General features: G+C 54.5%; 1 protein-coding gene across 6 annotated transcripts in view; it reads left to right on the forward strand.

Moving 5' to 3' along the window:
• HPCAL1 (hippocalcin like 1) overlaps positions 1–21,818 on the forward strand; it is a 109,664-nt gene that overhangs the window by 70,310 nt on the left and 17,536 nt on the right. For 2 of the 6 annotated variants that reach the window (XM_082745503.1, XM_082745505.1), the window contains one exon: positions 3,915–4,041. The exons of 3 other annotated variants lie outside the window; for them this stretch is intronic. The gene's annotated coding sequence lies outside the window, so the exon portion shown is untranslated. Of the gene's footprint in view, positions 1–3,914; positions 4,042–15,528; positions 15,629–21,818 lie in introns of those variants that run through there. One more of the 6 variants, XM_082745506.1, reaches the window with a different exon arrangement.

Raw genomic sequence — 21,818 nt, forward strand, 5'->3', positions numbered from 1 at the left:
GGATCGAGCCCCGCATCAAGGTCCTTGCTCAGCGGGAAGCCTGCTTCTTCCTCTCCCACTCCCCCTGCTTGTGTTCCCTCTCTTGAGAGAAACATCTGTCAAGTAAATAAATAAAATCTAAAAAACAAAATAACCTCAGTCCTTGGTCTGTCCCTCTGCTTGTGGGACTCCAGACACTGGTCAGCAAGTTGCAGCAAAGTGAGCTCTAGAAGGGAGTGCCCGGCGGGGTGGGGGGCACTGAGAGCTGGGGTCCAAAGGAAGGACGGGTTCTCTGGGCACTCAGGGGGCGTTCTAGACAAGCGCGTAGCTCGTTGGTGGGCCAGAGCTTGGCAGTCAGAGAGAGAAACCTGCAGGTTCTCCTTCCCAACTGTGACCCGAGCTGAGCACATGTGAAGCAAAGATACAAAATTGGAGATGTGAGGCTCTGCAAAGACCCCGCTGTGAGCGGCCTCCGCTGAGCACCAGTGCGTGCAAGGGCTTTGCAAATGTTCTTTCTTGCTATCCCCCAAAAGCCCACCAGGGCACCTGGGGCCACAGAGGCGAGAACCTGTCCCGGGTTGCCCAGCGGTGCGAGGCTAGCTGTGCTGTGATCCAGGTGATTCCTCCTGGTGGGCCCAGCTGGAAAGTGCAGTGTCCGGCCCCCTCGCTTTCCCCTCCTCCCTGGGCTGAATCCTGGAGGTGTCTGGATGCTAGCCAGCAGGCCAACTCCGGGCTTGTGTTCCTGGCCCAGACGGTCGACCCTGTGGCCCCTGGGGAGAGCTGTCAGGGTCTGGAGGCGGTGGGTAAAAGGCCAGTCCTTCAGTGTAGACGCGCTCTGCACAGAAGCCCCACGTCTCCCAGGCCAGGCAGGGCTGGGCTGTGATTTTCCATTTGATGCTGGGCTGATGTCACTCGTGGCTGCAGGGTGGAAAGCCGTGTGGGCAGCTCTCGGGCGACAGCCATCTACATGGGGTGACGGCGGAATCCGGTGTCTGCTCCGCGGAGCAGTGTCGCTAATAGGATTCGCTGAGCCTTTGGGGTGTTTGTGGTGCCGCGGCTATTGCAGGAACTGAGGGGCTGCTCATTTGTGGGGAATGAATAATTTATTTGTGTTTTCGGATGACTTACTCCTTCATCACAGATACAGCGGCCGAGCTCAGCATGCTATGTTGGCTACTGAGTAAATGGCTTGAGCAAGAGAACTGGCCTTCATCCCCGCGGCCCTGGGCGCCCCTTTCCTGGCTCTTGGTTGAAGGCTGCGTTTGGGGGGAACCAGATCTGCCCCCCTCGGGCCACTTTCCTGTCTGTGGGGAAATTGTGCTTTCTCTGCTGGTCTCCTGCTTCAGTGAGCATGGCCCCTAGCTGGCTTAGGGGTGTCTAGAGTCCAAGCTGTGTGTGGTCACAGCTGCCCTTGAAAATGTCCCATTTGCACAAATGCCTGTGGCTGGGTTGCTCCCTGCTTTGGCCCCCGACACCAGCCTTCACAATGGCCCCCGACACCAGCCTTCACAATGGCCCCCGACACCAGCCTTCACAATGCCGTCCTTCCCGCCCAGCCCGCCCAGCCGGTCTTCCTCCAAGCCCACACCCAAGAGCCCACCAGGGCTCTGTGTTCAAAAGCGACATGAAGCCCAGTGTCACAAGCCCTCCGTGGTCCGGCCCCGTCGTTCCTCTGCAGCCTCACCCCACGTCTCGTCTCGGAGCTGCCAGCTCCCCGGTTCATTCATCAAGCAGGGACCAAGAGCCCCCCATGCCCCAGGCGCCGTGTCAGGGGTTGGCTGGGAGACGCAGGAGCAAGACCCTGCTGTTCCAAGGGGCGGGGAGCCCCAGAAGAAGGGTTCCAGGCAGGCCTCAGAGACCCCCAGGGCTCTGGGGACGCTGGGGGCCAGGGAGGGTTGATGGCAGGGAGGCTCAGAATTGTTGGCGTCTTTCACCTGCCACACCTGCGGGGGAGGCTGGGACCCCCAGAGGTAAACCACCGGGGTTGGGGGGCATGGGACCACCAGCGCCTTCAGTGGGGGCGAGAGGCCGGCACCTGGAGCCTGGCCTGAGGGGGCCGCTCTGCAGGCAGCCTGGCCCGGAGCCCCTCTGTCCACCCACCCTTCTCGCCCCTACACGGACCCCACCTCAGCCCTCCCCTTTGCACTGCCTTCCACTTCCCGACTTCTGGGGCTGCCCTCCTGGCTCTTTCGTCGATCCCCGAGGGCAGAGTTGGGTCTTTGGCGTCCCTGTGGCTGGTGGGGGACACGTGGCCTACAGGCCAGCTAGTCTCCGTGGGCACAGTTCCACCTGCCTGGCTGGCCTTGAGAACGTGGCTTCCTGTCTCTGAGCTGGGTTTCCTCACCCATCTTGGGGCAGTGACCCCAAGAGTAGGACGAGGTGTGGATGGGCCCAGAGGTCCTGAGGCAGAGCTTTAACGGCTGCTGTTAGATCCCGGGGTCGGGCGTTGGAGCTGCATGAGGGTCCTTGGGATTCACTGCTTCCCGGGGTCCTCGAAGCTCCTTCCGGGCGCCCAAGAGCAGGAGGGAGAAGCAGCCCCAGAAGGACAGGTGACTTGCCCAGGGCCACGCAGCAGTAAGTCAGAGTCTAAATCTGACGTGCTCTGGGCTACATGCCTGGGAAGGGGAGCTTGGTACCCCTCCGCCCTGAGTACCTGCTGTCCCAGAGGCCTCCAGGCGGGGAATAGGCTTCCTGTCCTCTGCCACCTGGTCAGCCCCGTGGGTATGAGAGGAGGGGACTTTGGGGCGGCAGGTGCAGTAAGGGCGCCCTCACACCCCCCCTCTCCAGCTGGGTCTGCATCTGGAGAGCAGAGAGCCGGGCTGTCCCCATGCTGCAACCTTGGCCCCCGTCCTCCGGTGACACCTTCCTTGGATCCTGCTTCAAATGCCAGGCAGAGCGGCAGGGGGACTGGCCAGAGGCCACTCCTACAAGTCTGGGACCAGCCTCCTCCCTGGGAGGAGCAGCCACCTTGACCCTTGATGGAGGACATGGGGCAGCCTCCTCCAGGCAGGACAGTGCCTCAGCCCACTCCCCTGAGTCGGAGTCCGGAGCCCACGTCCCCCTCCTCTCCTGGCTCTGGGGCTCCAGGCAAGACCCTGAGCTTGTCTGGGCCTCGGTGTCCTGGTGCATGAAGCGGGGGGAGACTGATTTGCTGTGCCCGCCCCGGGCTGTCCTGGAGGCCGGCTGGTGTCACGTCACGCGTGTGGACCCGTGGCGGCCGTTCACCCGACGCGGAATGCCCACGCTCTCCTGTGTCTCGGACTGTCGTGGAAAAGGGCAGTCTTGACAGCCTGTCCCAAAGCTTTTCTCTTGCTCCTCCGACCTCATTATTAACAAAACTTCGCAGGGCGTTGAAGGGAGAGGCCTGTGGCCTGGCCCATGGGCTGTGTGACAGAGCCTGAGCACCGGGAGTCTGCGTGTGCCCGGCAAACCCAGGTGCCTGCGTGCCCCCCACCACGAGTTTGGGGTCCCACTTATGTTTCCCCTGCGGCCGCCTCATTATTGGGATGTTGGCAGAGGCTCGATTTTTCTTGGTCCGACCGAACAGGACGCGCCTCCCGACACGGCCGGAGAGGAGCACCAGGGCGGCGATCCTGCGGCCTCTAGTCCAGGGCTCAGGGGCATCAGGGAGCTGCGGGGTTGGGGGTGGCAGCAACTGGGATGCGGAAGGTTCCAAGGATTCTGTTCGTGGGCATTAAGCCATTTTATTTGCTTTCCTGGAGAGTCGAGAGTGAACAAACTTGAATTTGATGTTTCCAGAAAATGTACTTCGTGGAGAGAGACCTCAGTTCCTTGCTGCCCCTCAGGCCAGGGGCTCTTAGAAGCCCTTCTCCAGGGCCTGGTATTTTGGTAGTATTCTCTCGTTTTCAAAATTCTTCTGCCACAGCGGTGCTTAAACTAAAACTTTTTTTTTTTTTTTTTTTTTTAACCAAAAGGCTCAGGTGGGAAAATCAAAGGACCCCTAAAGGCTAAGCAGTTTGGAATAGAAGAAATCTGGACTTCAGCTGGATCATTTTCTGAAATGCATTTCATGTCATCTTGTCCTGTGCTTACTCCATGAAAGTAAGATTTCCACAGCTAAACCCACGGGGGGAGTCAGGCATGCCGCTATGCCCCCCTCAAAGTTGAGTACATAAATCTGAGTCACAAAGATTTGAAGGTAAATAAACCGGACAGGGATGCCTGAGCGGCTCAGTCGGTTAAACGTCTGGCTTTGGCTCAGGTCATGATCCTAGGGTCGTGGGATCGAGCCCTGCGTTGGGGTTCCCTGTTCAGAGAAGCAGAGCCTGCTTCTCCCTCTGCCTCTGCTCCTCCTGCTTGTGCTCTCTCTGTCTCTCACAAATAAATAAATAACATCTTTAGAAACAAACAAACCAGTCATATGTTAGAGGGTCTGAGAAGTCCTGCAGTAAAGAAACCAATTTAACTCTGTGGCAGGAAGTAATTTGCACATGTCCGTGACCAGGAGCCTTTCTTACCTTTCACATTCTGTGAATGCAACTAAGGTCTTTTAGTGGAACAGTGGCGCCCCGGCGAGGATGAGACGCGGTCGTATTTTCCTTCGGAAGGGTATAAGGCATCTCGCGTCAGTTCGGACTCTGTTGAAAGGGGTAGAAAAAACGGTCCCAAAGTGGGTTAAAGCAAACAAGGTTAATTCAGTACCTCACAACACGGAGGGGTCCTGGGCTGGACTGGGTGGGGACATGGCCTGGCTCCCGGATCTCTACTGCTGTGCTGCCCCTGTTCTCCGAGCCCCCGTGTGCCCCCTGCTGGCCCGCTCTCTGTGGCTGAGGGTGGCGGGACGTCTGGTCATTCGTGGTGAGGGACAGAGCCCGATTGTGCTGGGAAAGCGAGGGAGTCCCCTTCGGGTCTGATGCGTTGGGAATGCTGACAGTGTGGCACCGAGGATGATTGCTGTAGGAGGGAATGGATGCTGGGCGGGGTGGCGGGGGGCACACAGTCCAAGTGCCATTTCCCTGGTTCCTTTTTCTGTTGTCCTGGCGAGGCGGGCGGGGGGGTGGGGGACAGTCTTAGAACACGCGCTAAAGACCTGGGTGCTGACCTGAGAGAGCGAGACAGGAGGAGTGTGGGGGGGGGTTGACCGGGTGCCCCTGTTCCGCTGGGCAGACTGGAGAGAGACCCATCATCGCTGCGGGGAAAGGAAGGCAGAGGCTCTTAGCTGGACCAGCGATGTGGCTGCTGACCTCCGAGGGGCCCTGGGAGTTCCACTAGCACGAGCGGCCCGAGGGCTACCCCGGCCCTTCGCTTTTCGGTGCTCCTCCTTTTTCCGGATCTCTGAGAATCTCTGACTTTCCCAATGATCACACACAAGCCCTGGCCGCCGTGGCTTGGTTCTGAGACGCTCCTTATGGCTGGCGCTCGCTGACAGAGAACATCAGTTATTATTTATCATAAAGAGGGGAGACCCTTCCCTTGCGAGGTGAGGTGGCGGTCAGAGGGACTTCCCTTCTCCCCACCCCAGACCAGCTGGCGGTCCTTTATGGACATTCTAGCGTAATCTCTGTGTGTTTATTTATTTATTTTTTGCCGTTTGACCCCTTTCACTCACTGTTCCTGCCCCACTCCCATTTGTGCCTTGGAAAGTCAGCCCTTTCAAGGCAGACTGCTTGACAAAACTCAGGAATCCCCAGTGCCTGGCACAGAGTAATGTCTTATAAATTTCAGCCTAGTACGTGGTTGGCTGGTGTTGTGGGGAAGGGAGGCTGGCCGCTCGGAACACAGGGCCGTTGCTTCATGGACGTTCATGTCTCCCAGGGAGAGACATGTCCCTGCACAGATGTGACAGCCGTGCTCAGGTGAGGAAGGTGGGGTACAGAGAGGCTCGCCAGCCTGGGAGGTCATGGCTGAGCTGGCTTGCTGTCTTCCCACCGTTTCATAGGTGACAAGTAACGAGAAGACGCCCCTGGCCTATGGCCTCAGCCAGGCTGGGGAGTGCTGGGAATCCTTCCGCCCTGCCTGGGGTGGGCCAGGGGGGCTGCAGGGATGACAGGGGGTGCTTTGCCCTCTTTGCTTGGCTTTTCGGTGAGGTTTCACTTGTGTGCATTTAAGTATGCATTTTCCCAAGAGGAGACAGCGCCCAGAAGCCCCTCATGACTTTCTAATCCTTACCCCGTCAGGCATAGCCAGTCTCTGTTTCCATCACTGTGCACTTGTTTTCCGTGCGTTCATTCTTCTCGTAGATGGAACCCTTGGGCATGGAGTATTGTGTGTCGGGCGCTTTGCTCAGTGCCCTGTTGGAGATGTGTCCAGGTCGCGCCGCTGAGGTTCATTCTGATGCTTTGTGTTCTCCCGTCGGTATGAACACCCCACAGTTCATTCACTGGTCTGTTGCAGACGGACCTGGGCATTTCCAGCGGGGGCCGTGACACATCTTGTGTTTTGGTGGACGTGTGCCCATCCTGCCGCTGGGAATAGAGCAAGAAGTTGAGCTCCTAGTGTATGCGGTGTGTGCGGGCACCTTGGTAAATAACTCAACAGTTTCTCAGAGCGGTCGGAGAGAGGCTCCTTCCGTTTTGTGGCAGGATCACAAACCCCTGGGGATGGGAGCGGCCTCGGGGGCTACCGCCAAACAGCGGACACACTCACTGGAAGTCGGGGAGGCCGTTGGCCACCATGCGGAAGAACCTCTTGCTCTTTGCATCCTGTGGCAGAGTTGAATTCTTGGGTAAGGGGATTCGCGGGTCTTTCACGGTGGCCCAGGTGACCAGGGGGCTGGTGCCAGGCCACTTCCCCTGGGTGTCCTTTCCAGCCCTGCTCCCCTCTCTGAGACTTGTGGCCTGGGTGGGGTCCCCTCGGGAGGGCACGCAGCCTCTTACCGTCCTTGAACCGAGCCGTGGAGGAAAATGCCTCTCGCAAGCGGCTGTTGTGCAAAACGTCTGTGCACAAGCATTCAGCGAGCGTCCTGCCTCACACCTGGGGACCGTGTTGGAATTCGTCGTTCCTAAGACTCCTGTGTCCCCTCAGACATAGTCATAATCCAAAACCCATCCATCTGGACTCCAGACCCCACTCTATTTTCCTCCCTTGGGGACTTTGCTCTCTAATGAAGTTAGAGTTCAGGATATATTAAAATAATTTGTCAGCTCTTGAGCACACATCTGCCCCTGGTGTGAACGGCGGGAGAGGCCGTTGGGTTCTCTGCGCGTCCCAGGTGGGGTGGGAAGTCTAGGTCCGGGTGTGAGGAGGCGTCAGGCACTGAAGGAAGATGCTTTCTAGCTGTTTTCTCAGGACTGGCCAGCAAGGTCAGTGGGCACTGCATCCCTCCTTGTGTGGGTCCAGGAACTGGGCCCAAAAGGCCCCCAGAACTGTAACTCCTTACATGGGGCAGGGAGAGGGGCTGCCTGGGTCATTTCGGGAGCTGAACTGAGCGTTCAGTACCGTGTCCCTCCCTGAGTGTATATCCCGAGAGACCTCCCCCGCTTCCTGCTGTGCACCGGGTCATGCCCTTGACTGCAGAGTGATGGCAGGAGCTTGTGTCTGGGCCCACCCCAGACGCGGGGCGCACATCTGAGCGTACCCAACTGGCCGTGGGCTCAGAAGTGGAGCTGTTGTCCCTGCATCTCACACACGCATCGGGCACGCACGCAGCTTGTGTGTGGAGTACATTCTGTGTCTGGCGGGGGGTCTCCGAGGCAGGGCTGCAGCTCAGCCTGAGACGTGTGCCTAGGGGACACATCCCGGGGTTCGAGGCCACTGGGCTCTGGTGGGTAGCCGTTTGCCTACCTGCTCCTGTGAGCCTGCTCTTTGCCCTTCGGTCGGAAGACCTTGACCTGGAGTCCTTCGCCCCCACCCCAAACGGCTTTGTTGAAACGTAACTCACATGCCATATAATTCACCCATTTAAAGTACATGATGCACAAATAAGTAAATCAAAATCAAGTACACAATGCGATGGGTTTTCGTACATTTACACGTATGTGCAACCATCCCTAGGGTCAGTTTTAGAATACTTCCATCGCGCCGAAAGGAACCTCCCATCCCCTTCGGCCGTCCCTTCTACCTCCCCATCCCCCAGCCCTGAGAAACCGTGAATTTCTGTCTCTAGAGATTTCTTATCTGGACACTTTATGTAATGCGATCGTGTCATATTTATCCTTCTGTGTCCGATTTTTTTCACTTGGCATAATCTTTTCAGGATTCAGCTGTGTTGTAACATGTGTCAATTTCATTTCTTTTTATGGCTGAATAATATTTCACCATATGAATATGCCACGTTCTGTTCTCATTCATCTGTTGATGGACATCTGGGTTGTTTCCACCTTTTGGTTATTATGCGCAATGCTGCTGCAAACATTGTGTAGGAGTCTTTGTGTGGCTCTGTGTTTTCCTATCTCTTGGGTATATGCCCAGGAGCCAAGTTTCTGGGTTACATGGTGACTATATGTTTAATCATTTGAGGAACTGCCAGACTGTTTTCCAAAGCAGCTGCTCCATTAAATTCCTAATAGCAATGTATGAGGGTTCTGATGTTTCCAAATCCTTGTCAGTGCTTGTATAGATTTGACTTTTTAATTTCTAGAAATCTTAGCAGGTGTGAAGTGGTATCTCATTGTGCTTCTGATTTGTGTCTCTCTAATAACTAATGATGTTGAGAGTCTTTTCATGTGTTTTATTGGTCTTTGTATGTCTTCTTAGAGGACTGTCTATTCACAACCTTTGCCCATCCTTTAATTGGTTTATAAGCCTTTCTGTTGAATTATAAGGGTTCTTTATATATTCTAGATACAAGTCCTTTATCAGTTAAATGATTTGCAAATATGTCCACCCATTTTGTGGGTTGTCCTTTCATTTTCTTGTCTGTGTCCTCTAAAGCACAAATCTTAAATTTTGATGAATTCCAATTTATTTATCTTATGTGGTTTTTTTTTTTGCTTTTGGTGTTGTATCTAAGAATCCTTTGCCAAATCCAAAATTATGAAGATTTAACCTTATGGTTTTTTTCTAAGAGTTTTATAGTTTGGGTTCTTGCATTAAGTTCTCTGACCCATTTTGAGTTAATTTTCTATATGATGTGAAGTAAGGGTCCAGCTTCATTCTTTTGCATGTGGCTATGTTGTGCCATCACCATTTGTCTACAAGATACTCTTTCCCTATCGGCTGGCTAGTCAAGGCACACTGGTTCCAAATCAGTTGACCAAAGATGTGTGGGTTTATTTTTGGATCCTTAATTCTGTTTCATTGATTCTGATTTATGGGCCAATACCATACTATCTTGGTTATTATTGCTTTGCAGTAAGTTTTGAAATTGAGAGGTGTGATTCCTATGTTCTTGTTCTTTAGGATTGTTCTGACTACCCTGGGTCCCTTGCAATTCCATATGAAATTTAGAATCAGCTTGTCAGTTTCTGCAAAGAAGTAAGCTGGGATTTTGATGGGGGATTGTATCGAATCTATAGATTAGTTTGGGGAGTATTGCCATCTTAATAATGTTAAGTCCTTCTGATTCATGAACATAGGATATTTTCCCAATTATTTAGATCTTCTTTTTGCCCCCCAACAATATTTTATATGTTTTCAAAGTATAAATTCTGCACGTCTTTTGTTCCTATTCTATTCTTTTTGATGCTATTACTAATGGAATTATTTTCTCAATTTCGTTTTTGGGTTTTTCATTGCAACTATATGGAGATGCAGTTGATTTTTTTTTTCAAGATTATTTGTTTATTTATTTGACAGAGAGAAACACACATGGGAGAGGGGAACACAAGCAGGGAGAGTGGGAGAGGGAGAAGCAGGCTTCCCGTTGAGCAGGGAGCGAGATGCGGGGCTCCATTCCAGGACTCTGAGATCATGACCTGAGTCAAAGGTAGATGCCTAATGACTGAGGCACACAGGTGCCCTATGACTGATTTTTGTATATTGATCATATATCCAGCAACCTTGCTAAAGTGTTAGGCTTTTTTTTTTTTTTTTTTTTTTAGTGGAATCTTTAGGATTTTCTATATACAAGATAATGTCATCTGCAGATAGAGATCATTTTACTTCTTTTCTAATCTAATCCTGTACTTCATTTTCTTGCCTTATTAGCCTGGTTAGAACCTCTAGGATATTGTTGAATAGAAGTGGTGAGAGCGGGCAACCTTGTCTCAGTGCTCATCTGAGGTAGAGAGCATTTCGTCTTTCACCATTAAGTAGGATGTTGGCCTCGTCAGGTTGAAGAAATTCCCTTCTATTCCTAGACTGTTTAGGGTTTTTATTATGAAAGTGTTGGATTTTGTCAAGTACCTTTTCTGCATCAATTAAGCGTGTGATTTTTGCTTTTTACTTTTATTGATAAGCTATACTTCACGAATTGATTTTCAGATGGTAAACCAACCTTGCATTCCTGAGATAAATCCCAGTTGGTCATGGTGTAAAATTCTTTCTATTCTTCAGGTCACTGGTTTTGGTACACTAGTGCTTTGTTGATTTTTGTTTGTTTTTGCATCTGTGTGCATTAGAGACCGGTCTGTATCTTCTCTGCTGAAGTCTGTCTGGTTTTGATATCAGGTAATACTGGCCTTATAGGACAAGTTGGGAAGTGTTCCCTCTTATTCTATTTTTTTGGAAGAATTTGTGAAAATTGGTATTGATTCTTTCGATGTTTGTGGAATTCAGCAGTGAAGCCCTTTGGGTCTGGGCTTTTTTGTGTGCGAGTCGCACTTTGCTTGCTGATTCCATCCAGTGCCTCGTCCGTCATAGGCATTTTGGAGGGTCTCCTTTGTTCCAGCTTGTCTATTCTTCTCGGGGAAGGGGTGGTGTCTGGGTCTCTCCACCGGCTCCGAGTCCTAGAAGCACATTCCTTCTGCTCTTTCGGTCACTGTTCTCATTCACTGACTCTTCTGTGTGCCAAACACGTTTCTGTGCATTAGCTCGTTTAGTTTTTACAAGAACTGGGTGCACCAGGTGAGGGCGATTATCACCTCCCTTTTACGTACCTAGAAACTGAGGCAGAGAGAAGTTAAACAGTGGGTCAGGGTCACACCGCCGGGCAACAGAAGAGCTAGGATTCGAGCCAGGCGGTCCGGCCACACAGCCCTCTGCGGTGTCCTTCTCCCTGCTCTCCTGAGGCCCTGCTTTCTGCTAGGAGCTGGGAGTACAAAAGTAGGTCAGACCTGATCATTGCCCAAGTGACTCCCCAGGAACCCCAAACCTGAGAGAAGGCGGTATCTTATGTCTAACATGAGCAAGGGGCTGGGGAAGGTGGGGTGTCAGGAAGGACCCCATGGGGCAAGTGATGTGGGAAGCGAGCTTCGAAGGACGGTCCAGTTCAGGGGTGCTTGTGGCTTTTGTCCAGGCCTTTGTCTTTCGTGTCTCGTCTCTCCCAGGTCCTCAGCAGAAGGGCCTCACAGAGAACCTTACCCTGGGATGCTGATGGCCTCTCCCCACTGGCGGGAGTCTGGAGCAGTGGGACTGTGCCCCGTGTGTCTGTTTGAATCACCCAGGCCTCTGCACTTAGCTCTTCTGGAGAGGAAGAGGCCGAGCATTTGCAAGACAATTGCTAGACAGAAATCAGGAGCCGCCAGACATAACTCAACATAATTATTTCTGCATAATGACTTCTGCTACTTGATTCAGTCTTGAGCAACGACTGTAATCTTTATCTGTCACGGAAAGCTGGTGGCTCGGGAGCCCCTGTGGCTCAGCGATAGAGCCCGGAGGAAATTTGCAATTTGAGTTAATGGAGTGTTCCCAGGCAGCTGGGGAGACAGAGCCTTCAAGGCCTCCAGAATGATGGACCCTCCTCTGGCGAGGAAGCCTGATGGCAGTGCCAGCCGGCCTCTGAGGGGACACAGCCCACAGGCTTTGTCGCAGATGGGGAAACAGAATGGCAGAGATGACAGGGCGTGCCCAGGTCACAAGGCCACTTAGCGGCAGAGGCACACCCGGAAACAGAGCTTCTCCTCCTCTGCTCTCTTGCCACACAGTACTTTCCCGAACGAGCTGGTGTGTGCCTCTGGGACCGGAAGAGCTTCAATGGAAGGTGTCTGTGTGGACCAGGAATGTTCTCAGCTGGCACTTGGGGCCCTGAGCTGGTAACTGAGCATGTTGACTGTTGAGGGCTGCCCCCAGAAGACTGGAAGTGGTAGGGCCTTTGTAGCGGACAGGCAATTGACCTTGACCCAAGCGCTGTCCAGGGGCATGAACCATGCAGTGCGTGTGGTGGCTGAATGTGTCCTGGAGGGCAGGGTCTCCCTGAGAGGGCTAAGGGCTGGGGGAGCCCCTGCTCTGGCTCTAGGCTCCCCTGACTCACAGGGGCGCCTTCCCACTGCATTCCCACAGTCTCCTAGAAGCTCCTATAACTAACGGAGAGAGCAGGCCTGGGTTTGGGGATTGGCATTTTTGGCATCCCACTTAGCCACCTCTGACCGCGGCAAATGTCCCCAAGTATGTTTGCCCCTCTGTGAACTGGGGGTTAGAATGGGCTCTCCCTGCGAGGACTGCTAAAAGGGTGGAACTCAAGGCTTCTAGCACATTCTGCTGCTGGCTCTGTTACTGGGTTTTGCAAAGGTGACCTTGGGGAGGGCCCTTGACCCCATCTGGACCTGATTTTCCCTGAATGTCAAAGCAGGGTTTACAGAGCCACAAGATGGCTTAGCTAAGATCATGGACTTGAAAGTGCCTTTAAAAAATATGGGACAAGGGGGAGCACAGAGGACTTTTGGGGAAGTAGAACTTCTCTGTATGATACTGTCATGTGGACATATGTCATCACACACCCGTCTAGACGCACAGAAGGAACACCAGTGAGAGTGGGTGCCACCTATGGATTTGGGGTGATGTGTGTCGACCTAGGATCATCAGCTGTCAGAAACGTGCCGCCATAGGGGCATGCCGATCCTGGGGAAGGCTGCTCATGTTTGCCGTGAAACATTGAACTGCTCTAAAAATAAAGTCTATTAAAAAATACATTATATAATGGAATAAAATATATACATAAATATTTGAAATACCGTATACACATATATGTGTGTCTGTATACGTGTGTGTGTGCGTGTGTGTGTGTGTGTGTGTGTGTCAGTGGCTCTGTCTAAAAGCTCAGTGACCTTCCCGTGGGAATTTCTGGTGGGAAGATGTATGACTTTTCTACTCGAGGCCTCAGAGCCCAGTGGGGAGTTTAAATAACGGACTTGGCTTAGAAGTTCTGTATTGGTGACTTGGGATAGGATTTTAACCCTGAGGCAAGTGCGCTCTGCTTCCGGGAACGTCTATGTGATGCCTCTGGGGGCCCTCATTTGTCAAATGTTGATTACTTATTGAGTGCCACTGTATACCCGCCGCCAGAAGCAGAGGCAGTCCCTTCCGGCCCTCCCGCCTCTCCGAGCCGGTTGGAGGAGACGCAGCCCCTCCTTCTGCAGGAGCAAAGGCGCGAGGGGCGCCCCGCTCGCACCTGTACCGTCCAGGGTAGGAGACAACCACGGGTTACAGGAGAAGAACTGGGAAGTGTGCTTAGATTAGGAAGAAGAATGGGGTCTCAGGCGAAGAGACGCATGACAGGGGACTGGGGCTCGAGAAGGAGCCAGCCAGAGGGGAAGGCGGCTGCGAGAGCCCAGGACGGTCTGGGCTCCGTTCTGGCTCTGCCGCTTGGAAGATACATGCCCTTGAGCGAGTAGTTCGCTTCTCTGAGCCTCAGCTTCCCCACCTGGAAACTGGGGTCAGTCGTTACACCTACCTCATAGGGCCGTTGGGAGGATCGAACTGGCCAGTGCAAATAAGTGCCCAGAAAGTTCTTAGCGCAGCTGTTGGTGACCACGAGAACATTGTATTTACACGCCCCATCCAGGGTGCAGCCTGTTCACAAGAAGGGGTGAAGGAGGAGGTCAGCTCTGTCGGCCATGCAGGCAGGGTGTGTGGAATGTGCTAGAAGCTGTTGGTGTGAGGATTGGAGGGGGTGGGGGAGTGGTTTGGGTCACCCAGGACGCCCACGGTGCCTGGGCGTCTCTTCTCACAGTGACCCTGTGACTCCGAGTGGTTGGTTCTTGGCTCGAGGTAGCTCGAGGTTGCTCAAGGTTGGCGACGCCCTTGGGCCGTTTCTGCATGCTGGGGCGGGAGCTTGTCTGCGGGAGCCCCTTTGAGCCTGCTCTGTGCCAGGCCGTGGTGTGCACGATCCCGGGGCCCTGATGGTGACCCTGTGGGTCAGAGTGTTGGGACAGGCCCAGTGACTCAGTGACGCTGCCAGCACCCCAGCCCCAGGTGTGCGGACCGCAGAGGCCGGCCTGGCTTTTGCTCTTGACATGTGGCAGTCAGCCACGGCGTGGCTGGCATCTCCCCCGGAGACTGCTCCCAACAGGACTGCAGCAGGGCAGCAGGGACATATGCTCATGGCCCTTGCCCTCAATGGCTGGACCTTCCTGTGCTCTCTGTGGGGCTCACAAAAGCTGTAGTCCCCCCGATAGGCACACAGAAGCCACCAGAAAGGCAATGGGCTCCGGGCCGGGGCTGTACGCACCCTAAATGGGTCATGGTCTCCAGCCTAGACAAGGCTGTGGAACGTGCCCCTGCAGCTTCCTGTCCCGACTGCCTCCACCCCGACTTGGCCTTGGGTAAGTCACTTTGGGAGGCCAGAGGGGCCTGGAAGCAGGGAGGACCCGTCGCTGGGGTGGGGTGAGGTCCTGCCTGTCGCTGCCGTGTGAGGACTTCACCCAGCTCAGTGGGAAGAGACCAGGAGTCGGGGGACAGCTGCCCGGCTGCCCTGACGAGGTGGTCCGGTCACCCAGGTCCCGTGACCATTTTGGTTCTCGCCTGAAGCCAGCCAGGTCTTTCTAGTAGGTCGTTTGACCTACGATGCTTTGATCTGGGAATTAGAACATTCCTGAAGCTTCTATCTCCCAAGCCTTGCCCACCTTCTACCTCCACAGAGGGGGAAGAGCTGCCTTCCCAGGGCCCCAGGGCTGAGCCTCCCCACCACCACCTCCTTTCTCCCCCAGGCCTCGCTAGGGTCTCTGAAACCTTGGGTTCGGATGTCCCCTTCTCTGGTCCCACCCCTGACCCTTCCAGACTTTTCTCTGGCTTCCCAGATTCCTCCAAGATTCCTTCCCAGATTCCTTCCCAGATTCCTTCCTGCCGCCCCAAGGGCCTGACCAGCCTTCTCACTCACAGCCCCACACCCCTCCTGCCCTCCAGTAGCACAGCAAGCCCTTGCCGGGCCCGGCCCCCAAACCTGGAGCCCAGCTGCTGTCCTCTCAGACAAGGGGTCAAGTCCACAGTAATTCGCATGACCTACAAGCCCTTGGTCTGTTTGAACCCACCACCCTCCGGGCCCCATCTCAGACCACTGCTTGCTTTGGGTTCTTGTGAGAGCAGAGGGCCTGTAATGTTGAACGTGCCGTCCAGCCCGCAGGCCTTTGCTCACTGGCAGCCTCTGCGTAGACCCCTGTCCCCTTTCTTGGCCTGGCCCACTCCTGTCCATCCTGTACAGCGGAGCTCAGAGGTTTCACCCTTTTCCAAAGCCTTCCTGGCCCCCGGGGCTGAGCCTACTGCCTGTCCTCTGTCCTCTAAAGGCCCTCCCTAGGGCTCCCTTGCCATCAGATGGTGTCCCCAACAGGAAGTGCCGGCTGTGCACTGAACAAGCCCCGCTGGGGGCCCGGGACCCCACCGCCTCTGCTGTGCTGTCACTCCCGCTGGGCTCATGGTTCGGTTCTGTTCCCAGGTGAGGAAGTAGGTGGTAAGTGTGAGAAGGGGCTCTGCCCTTGGGTTTGTGCCCTCGGATCCATTGGGCTCACTTCACAGCCTCCCTGCCTCATCTGTAAGAGGGTCAGTCACGCCTCCCCCTTGGGGTGGTTGCAAGAGTAGAGGCGTGGGAAGGCCTCAGCTGCCCCACAGCCCTTCTTCCTTTTCCTCCTCCTGCTTCTGGTAATTAGGACAGTGGCTGTCATTAGTCACCGGCCCTGCCCGGCTCAGCCTGACCCACCCCAGGACTGTGAGCCCCAGCCGAGGCCCAGGATGTGGGGTCTGTGGCCGAAGACCAACCGACCAAGGGGCAGGGGGCAGCGTGGGGGAGGGGCCGCTGGGGGCTCAGCCCTGCGGGGCCAGGACCAGCCCAGGAGAGCCTACCCAGAGCCCTCGCAGAAGGTCCGGACTTTTCTAGGCCCTCCAAGGAATCACCTTTATGGCTCAGCTGTGAGGCTACTATTTGCGCCCCAAACCTACCTCAATTTCCACCTTAATAAACCACCCTGAGGTGGCTGGGTGCCGGGCACTCTAGCCCTGAGGGCGTCTGAGGGGGCAGAGGCCTGGCTGCTGGTTTCCTGTAAGTCCCCCCAATGGCTGTGTGTGGCAGGTGGGTCAGACCAGCAGGCTCCCAGCAGCCCCCAGATAGCAGAGCTCGCCTCCCTGCTCCCTGCTCCTGCCAGGAAGCCTGCATCTCTGGGGCACGGGGGTCCCCCCTTCTCTTGTTTGGGTGTCTTTCATTCTCTCATCTGTCCTCCTCACCTTGTGACATGTTCCCGTGGTAGCCTCTGCCTCAGGGGAGAGAGGAGCCGGGAAGGTACAGCTTTCACTCATTCCATCTCTTTCCACCAGCCCTGTGGGAGCTGGGAAACAGGAGAAAGTGGGGCTCTGTGTCCCCCCAGACCTTGTCTGTGTCCAGGCACACCTCAGAGACGCTGCGGCCTCCGTTCCAGACCACAGCCACGAGGCAAATGTCCCAGTAAAGCCAGTCAGTGACTGTTTCCATTTCCCAGTGTGCACAAAACCTGTGTTTATACTATACTGTAGTCTGTTAGGTGTGAAAAAGCATTATGTCTAAAATAAATAATGAGCATCCCTTCATTTAAAAATACTCTATTGCTAAAAATGCTAATCATCACCTGAGCTTACTGTGAGTGGCCACCGCTATTGGAGAAATCACCGTAACAAATAGAATCATAATGCAGTCATTTGAAATATGGAAGAATTACCAAAATGTGACACAGAAACGTGAAGTCAGCAAATGCTCTTGGGCAATGCCACTGATAGACTAACTTGATGCATGGTTGCGACAAACCTTGAATTTGTAAAAAATGTATTATCCGCGGGGCGCCTGGGTGGCTCAGTCAGTTAGGCCTCTGACTTTGGCTCAGGTCATGATCCCGGGGTCCTGGGATCGAGCCCTGTGTGGGGCTTCCTGCTCAGTGGGGAGCCTGCCTCTCCCTCTCCCTCTGCCCCCCACCTCCACTTGTGCCCCCCCATCTCTCTGTGAATAAATAAATAAAATCTTCAGAAAAAAACGCGTCATCCACGAGGTATGAGAAAGCAGAAGCCTGGTAAAACTGAGGTGTTCCTGTACACATGTCCTAGCTAGAGGCTCGGCGGTTGGCACAGGTGCATGGGTTGGGGTTCGGGGAGGCTTCTGGCCAGGTCAAGTCCTGCTGAGGCTAGTAGCTAGATGTCAGGAGCAGGGACAGGGGCCCCAGGGGCAGTCAAGGAGTGTTTCTTCCCAGCCTAGGGCCCCAATGCCCACAGCAGAGACCCACTAACCCCTGCTCCTACCCCCACTGCTACCACCAAAAGAGATGAGGAACTCTGGGAGTCCAGTGGTATTTCTCGCACCTCAGTATCCTTGGCCGTGGATGTCCTAGGTCAGGTGACAGCAAATGGGAGGACCCCTTCTTTTTACTCCCAGGCACTGGAGGAGAAGCACCTGTGTGTGAGGCCGTGCGTTCCAGGCGCCCCCCCCCAGCAACCCTGCGTTCATTTACTTAATGGGTAGTTATTGATCACACACTCTGCGCCAGGAAGCGTCTAGGTTCTGGGCTTCCTTCCGATAGAGAACAAACCAGAATAAAGCCTGGCCCTGGGGAACTTGCCTTCTAGTTCTGGGGGTAGAGAGACAATGAACTCAACAAAATACAGAGGGAAGAATCAAATAGGACAGGAGAATAAAGAATGTGTGGTGGGGTTTTGGCTTTGATAGAAGGCTAGGGAAGGCCTCGCTGAGGAGTATGTTGAGGAAAGACCCGAAGGAGAGGAGGAAGCTGTTTTATATCTGAGGAACAGCCAGTGCAAAGGGCTTGTGGCAGAAGACGCCCAGGTCGTTAAGGAGCAGCAAGAGGATTGGTGTCACTGCTGGGAGATGAACAGGTGCGGGGACGGATGGACCAGGCCTTGGGATGGGAGTGGGCGGAGCTCATACACGGGGGCAGGACACCGGCAGCGCTAAACCCGACGAGGAACACGGGGAACAGCGCGCCATCTCAGCGCCGCCAAAATCAAACCATGCAGGGGACCTCCCTGGTCCTTTCCATAGTGACCCCCTCCTAAAAATTTTATAACTATTGCTCACAGAGATCTGTGTGGCCACGGCTCTGCTGGCAGACGTTCGGTGAACCGGGGCAGGAGACTTGGGTTCTGCGTAACACTGGGCTGACCTCTCCTCTGGGTAGTGGCCTTGTGGCCCCTGCGGGAGTGTTTCTGGTCTGCGGGTCCCAGGGGCCAGAGGGTGGTCCCCTTGCCGCTCTAAAGTGGCCTGCAAAGTAGAAACGGCTCCAGTTTTGAGGCAGGGCGCCAGGAGAGGGGAAACCCTTCCTGTGTTGCAAGTTGAGGGTTATTTTTATAGTGACGGGGGATGACTTTGCAATATTGCTTCCTGTGGGCATCTCCTTCAAGCCTCAACCCAGGGGGCGGGTCCTGCATGGCGGGCACGGTGGGCAGCCTGCAGTGTGGGCACCTGTGTGTGTGCACGCACAGACACATGCGTGCACACGCACCATGGGCACGTGTGAGTTGGCTTGGCGTTCTCATCCAGTGGGGAATCCACGGAGGGAGTGTTGTTTCGGCCCAAAACAGGACTGCCAGCCCCGGGCCAGGGAATCACTGCCTTGGGTGTCCCTGAGCGGAAGGATTCTGCATTATATTGGGGAGATGAAAGGCAGAGATAAAAGGAGGGGCGCTTGACCTGCGGATCAGCCTTGGCTCCGTGCCGAAAGGGCGGGACCCAGAGGGAGCCTCCACATCCAATGAATGAATGAATGAATGCAGGCGATGACCCCAAGGTCTTGCAGCTTGTTGGCTCCTGGGCCAGGGCCCCCTGCCAGGTCCGCGTCCGCACAGGCCCTTGCTCTTAGTTCGGCCGACACCGATCCTTCTCGCTTCCCAAAGCCCTGATTTCCGAGTCAGCCCACATTTCACGTTTTCTGTCCTGTGGACCCCTTGACTCTTCTTGGACCTGTCAGACTCTGTGTGTGGGTTTGTGGCTGAACGTCCTCCCTGGGAACCTACTTCACAAAGGTTTGCTCTGGTGGATGCGCCTGGGACCTCCCAGCGTCTCCCGGAGACGGGCTCCTTTTCTGAAGTTGAAGACTGTCTGGGTTGGGAAATTCAGAGCGCCAGGAAGGTGGGCCCCATGGGGCCAGGCCAAGTTCCCCACGCGAGGGCTGGGCCCGCAGAGGAGCTGGGGGTCGTCAGGCCCACCTTTTCTCCCTGTGTCCCAGACTTCCTTCTTCTCACCGAGTGCCAAGTACTGCAACTTTCCCATGTTTCCAGGCACCGTGCTAATTGGTTGCAGGCTTCCTCCCAGCTGCGCTCTGGGTGAACGGAGCTCAGCTACGTCCTTGGGGAAGAGGGTCAGGAAAGGACGTGGGCCCCAGCCTGAAAGCTAGAGTCTGTCGGTTCCTCCTGGAACACCACTTTCCTTTGTCCCCTTTATGCCACCAGCCCTGGGGCTTGGTGCCCGGCCGGCAGAGGCGCTCACTCGGCGTAGAGAAGAAGGAAGGGCATGCCTTGCCTTCCCAACTGCACCGCAAGCAGTCTGAGAGCCCCCGTCCTTCTGTGTGTCCCCAGCACACTGCGCGCTGGTTTTCACTAGGTATGTGCTCAGTTAACGTGTGCCGATCGACGTCGTCCGTGCGCGAGTTTGCGCATCGGTCTCCGCTCTCCCTGCAGATCCGTGCCTTCCGGTGTTGTGATTTAAAGAATGAAAGTGGCAAAGGGCAGCTTTTTTGAGCCGTCTGCACTCCTGATCGGAAACACGCTCCTAATGACAAAGTGAAGCCCGCGCCAGCTGTGGTCACCGAGGGCAGCCCGCACGTCCCCGTTTGGGGTCCTGGCCTGGTGTTTTAGCCAGGCTGATGCCGTTTTTGTTGCGAATGACTTAGTGTTTTTATTTCTTCCCAAAGACATTAAACATGAATCAAATAGCATATGAGATGATTCACTGGAAGTTTCCTTCCAAGTTAAAAAAAAAAAAAAGAAAGAAAGAAAGAAAAAAATTTCCGGACTAGGGAGCTGCGCCATGAACAAGCTACCGACTGGCCCCTGGTGGCAGCCAGGCACTCCGGAAGCTCTGCTGTGGGCAGCACCTCGTGCAGTGGACTTTCCTGGGGACAGAGCCACTTGTCGGCGCCCACAAACCCCCAGGGGGCTCTGTGCGTCTTGAAAACATCTTTGAAATCCGGTATCTGTAATGACATTTCTTTCTTTCTTTTTTTTTTTTTTTTTGGTAATGACATTTCTTACAGTTTCTATCCTTAGTGTCTTAGGATGTGGCCAGACCTCATTCATCAGGGGCACGTGAATTCAGAGTTTGGAAGCGGTTCATCTGGGGCGTGTGTGTTGTGGATTGAGCTGTCACTCAAGCAGGAGCCTGGTGGAAATTTAGCTTTCCACCCGGACGGGGAGAAGAGCTAAGCGAATGGGTCTGCCGGCCGGGATCCTGGGAAGGGACGCCTGGGTGGCTCAGTCAGCTAAGCTTTGGGTCAGGTCATGATCCCAGGGTCCTGGGTTCAAGCCCTGAGTTGGGGACCTGCTTCTCCCTCTGCCCACCCCATGCCCTCACCCAACTTGTGCTCTTTCGCAAATAAATAAATAAAATCTTAAAAAAAAAAAAAAAGATCCGGGTGCCTGGGTGGCTCAGTGGGTTAAAGCCTCTGCCTTCTGCTTGGGTCATGATCCCAGAGTCCTGGGATCGAGCCCTGCGTCGGGCTCTCTGCTCCGCAGGGAGCTTGCTTTCCCCCCCCTCTCTCTCTCTGCCCGCCTCTCTGCCTACTTGTGATGTCTGTCTGTCAAATAAATAAATAAATAATCTTAAAAAAAAAAAAAAAAAGCTCCCAGGGAGAGGGACATACATTGCAGCCAAGCAAGTGGGCTTGCCGGGTGCATGCCTCGGGGGCCACTAGTCTCAAGGCATAATTCACAGATGAGGAAAGCAGCCCTTTGAGGCACAGGACTTCCCGGGGCCCCCACTCTGTTCTGACGCTGGGAATGACAGCTGTGCTAATAGCCGCTCACTTCTTACCAGGAAAGCCTCCTCAGCTCCATCACAGGGCTGCTGGTCCAGCCCTCACCCTTTACCCTGAGAAAGAATTCAGAGGCACCTTTTTATTTTTTGAGTTGGACTTGACACATTTGAACCACACTTTGACTAATTAGTCTGAATTCCTTGGATCTGACGGTATTTTTTCTTCTGTCCCCTAGTTGTCCTCCTCCTCACACCCTACATTTGTTAATCTATCCCTTTGTTCCAGACTATCCTGTACTGTTCGTTGCTGTTCTATTGCTGGCCCAGTCATTGCTCATGAAGGCGTTACCTCAAGAGGTAACAGGCCCAGGGCTGTGGAGTAGGGACCAGTCTGGGCTGGTGGCCTTCTCCCAGTGCCCCTAGGGTAAAGTCCTGAAGCTAGCCCTGCCCGCCACACTGTGCTGTTTCACGCCATCACCACACCTCTGCGGACACTGGGGACTCCTCCTTGAAGGCCACTTTTCAACCCTTCTCCGCTGGGAGAATGTTTTCCCAGACAGTAGCTCCGGTGGCCTGTCCCCGTCCACCCCAGCAGAGGCCTCGGCATATTCTTCGTTATGTCGGGCCCGCAGTGGCTGCCTTTTTCCAGCCTGGAGTCCTGGTGCCTAAGGAGTCTGTGCAGGTT

The sequence above is a fragment of the Mustela nivalis genome (genome assembly GCF_964662115.1).
Source record: "Mustela nivalis genome assembly, chromosome: 8".
NCBI classification, from domain to species: Eukaryota; Metazoa; Chordata; class Mammalia; order Carnivora; family Mustelidae; genus Mustela; species Mustela nivalis.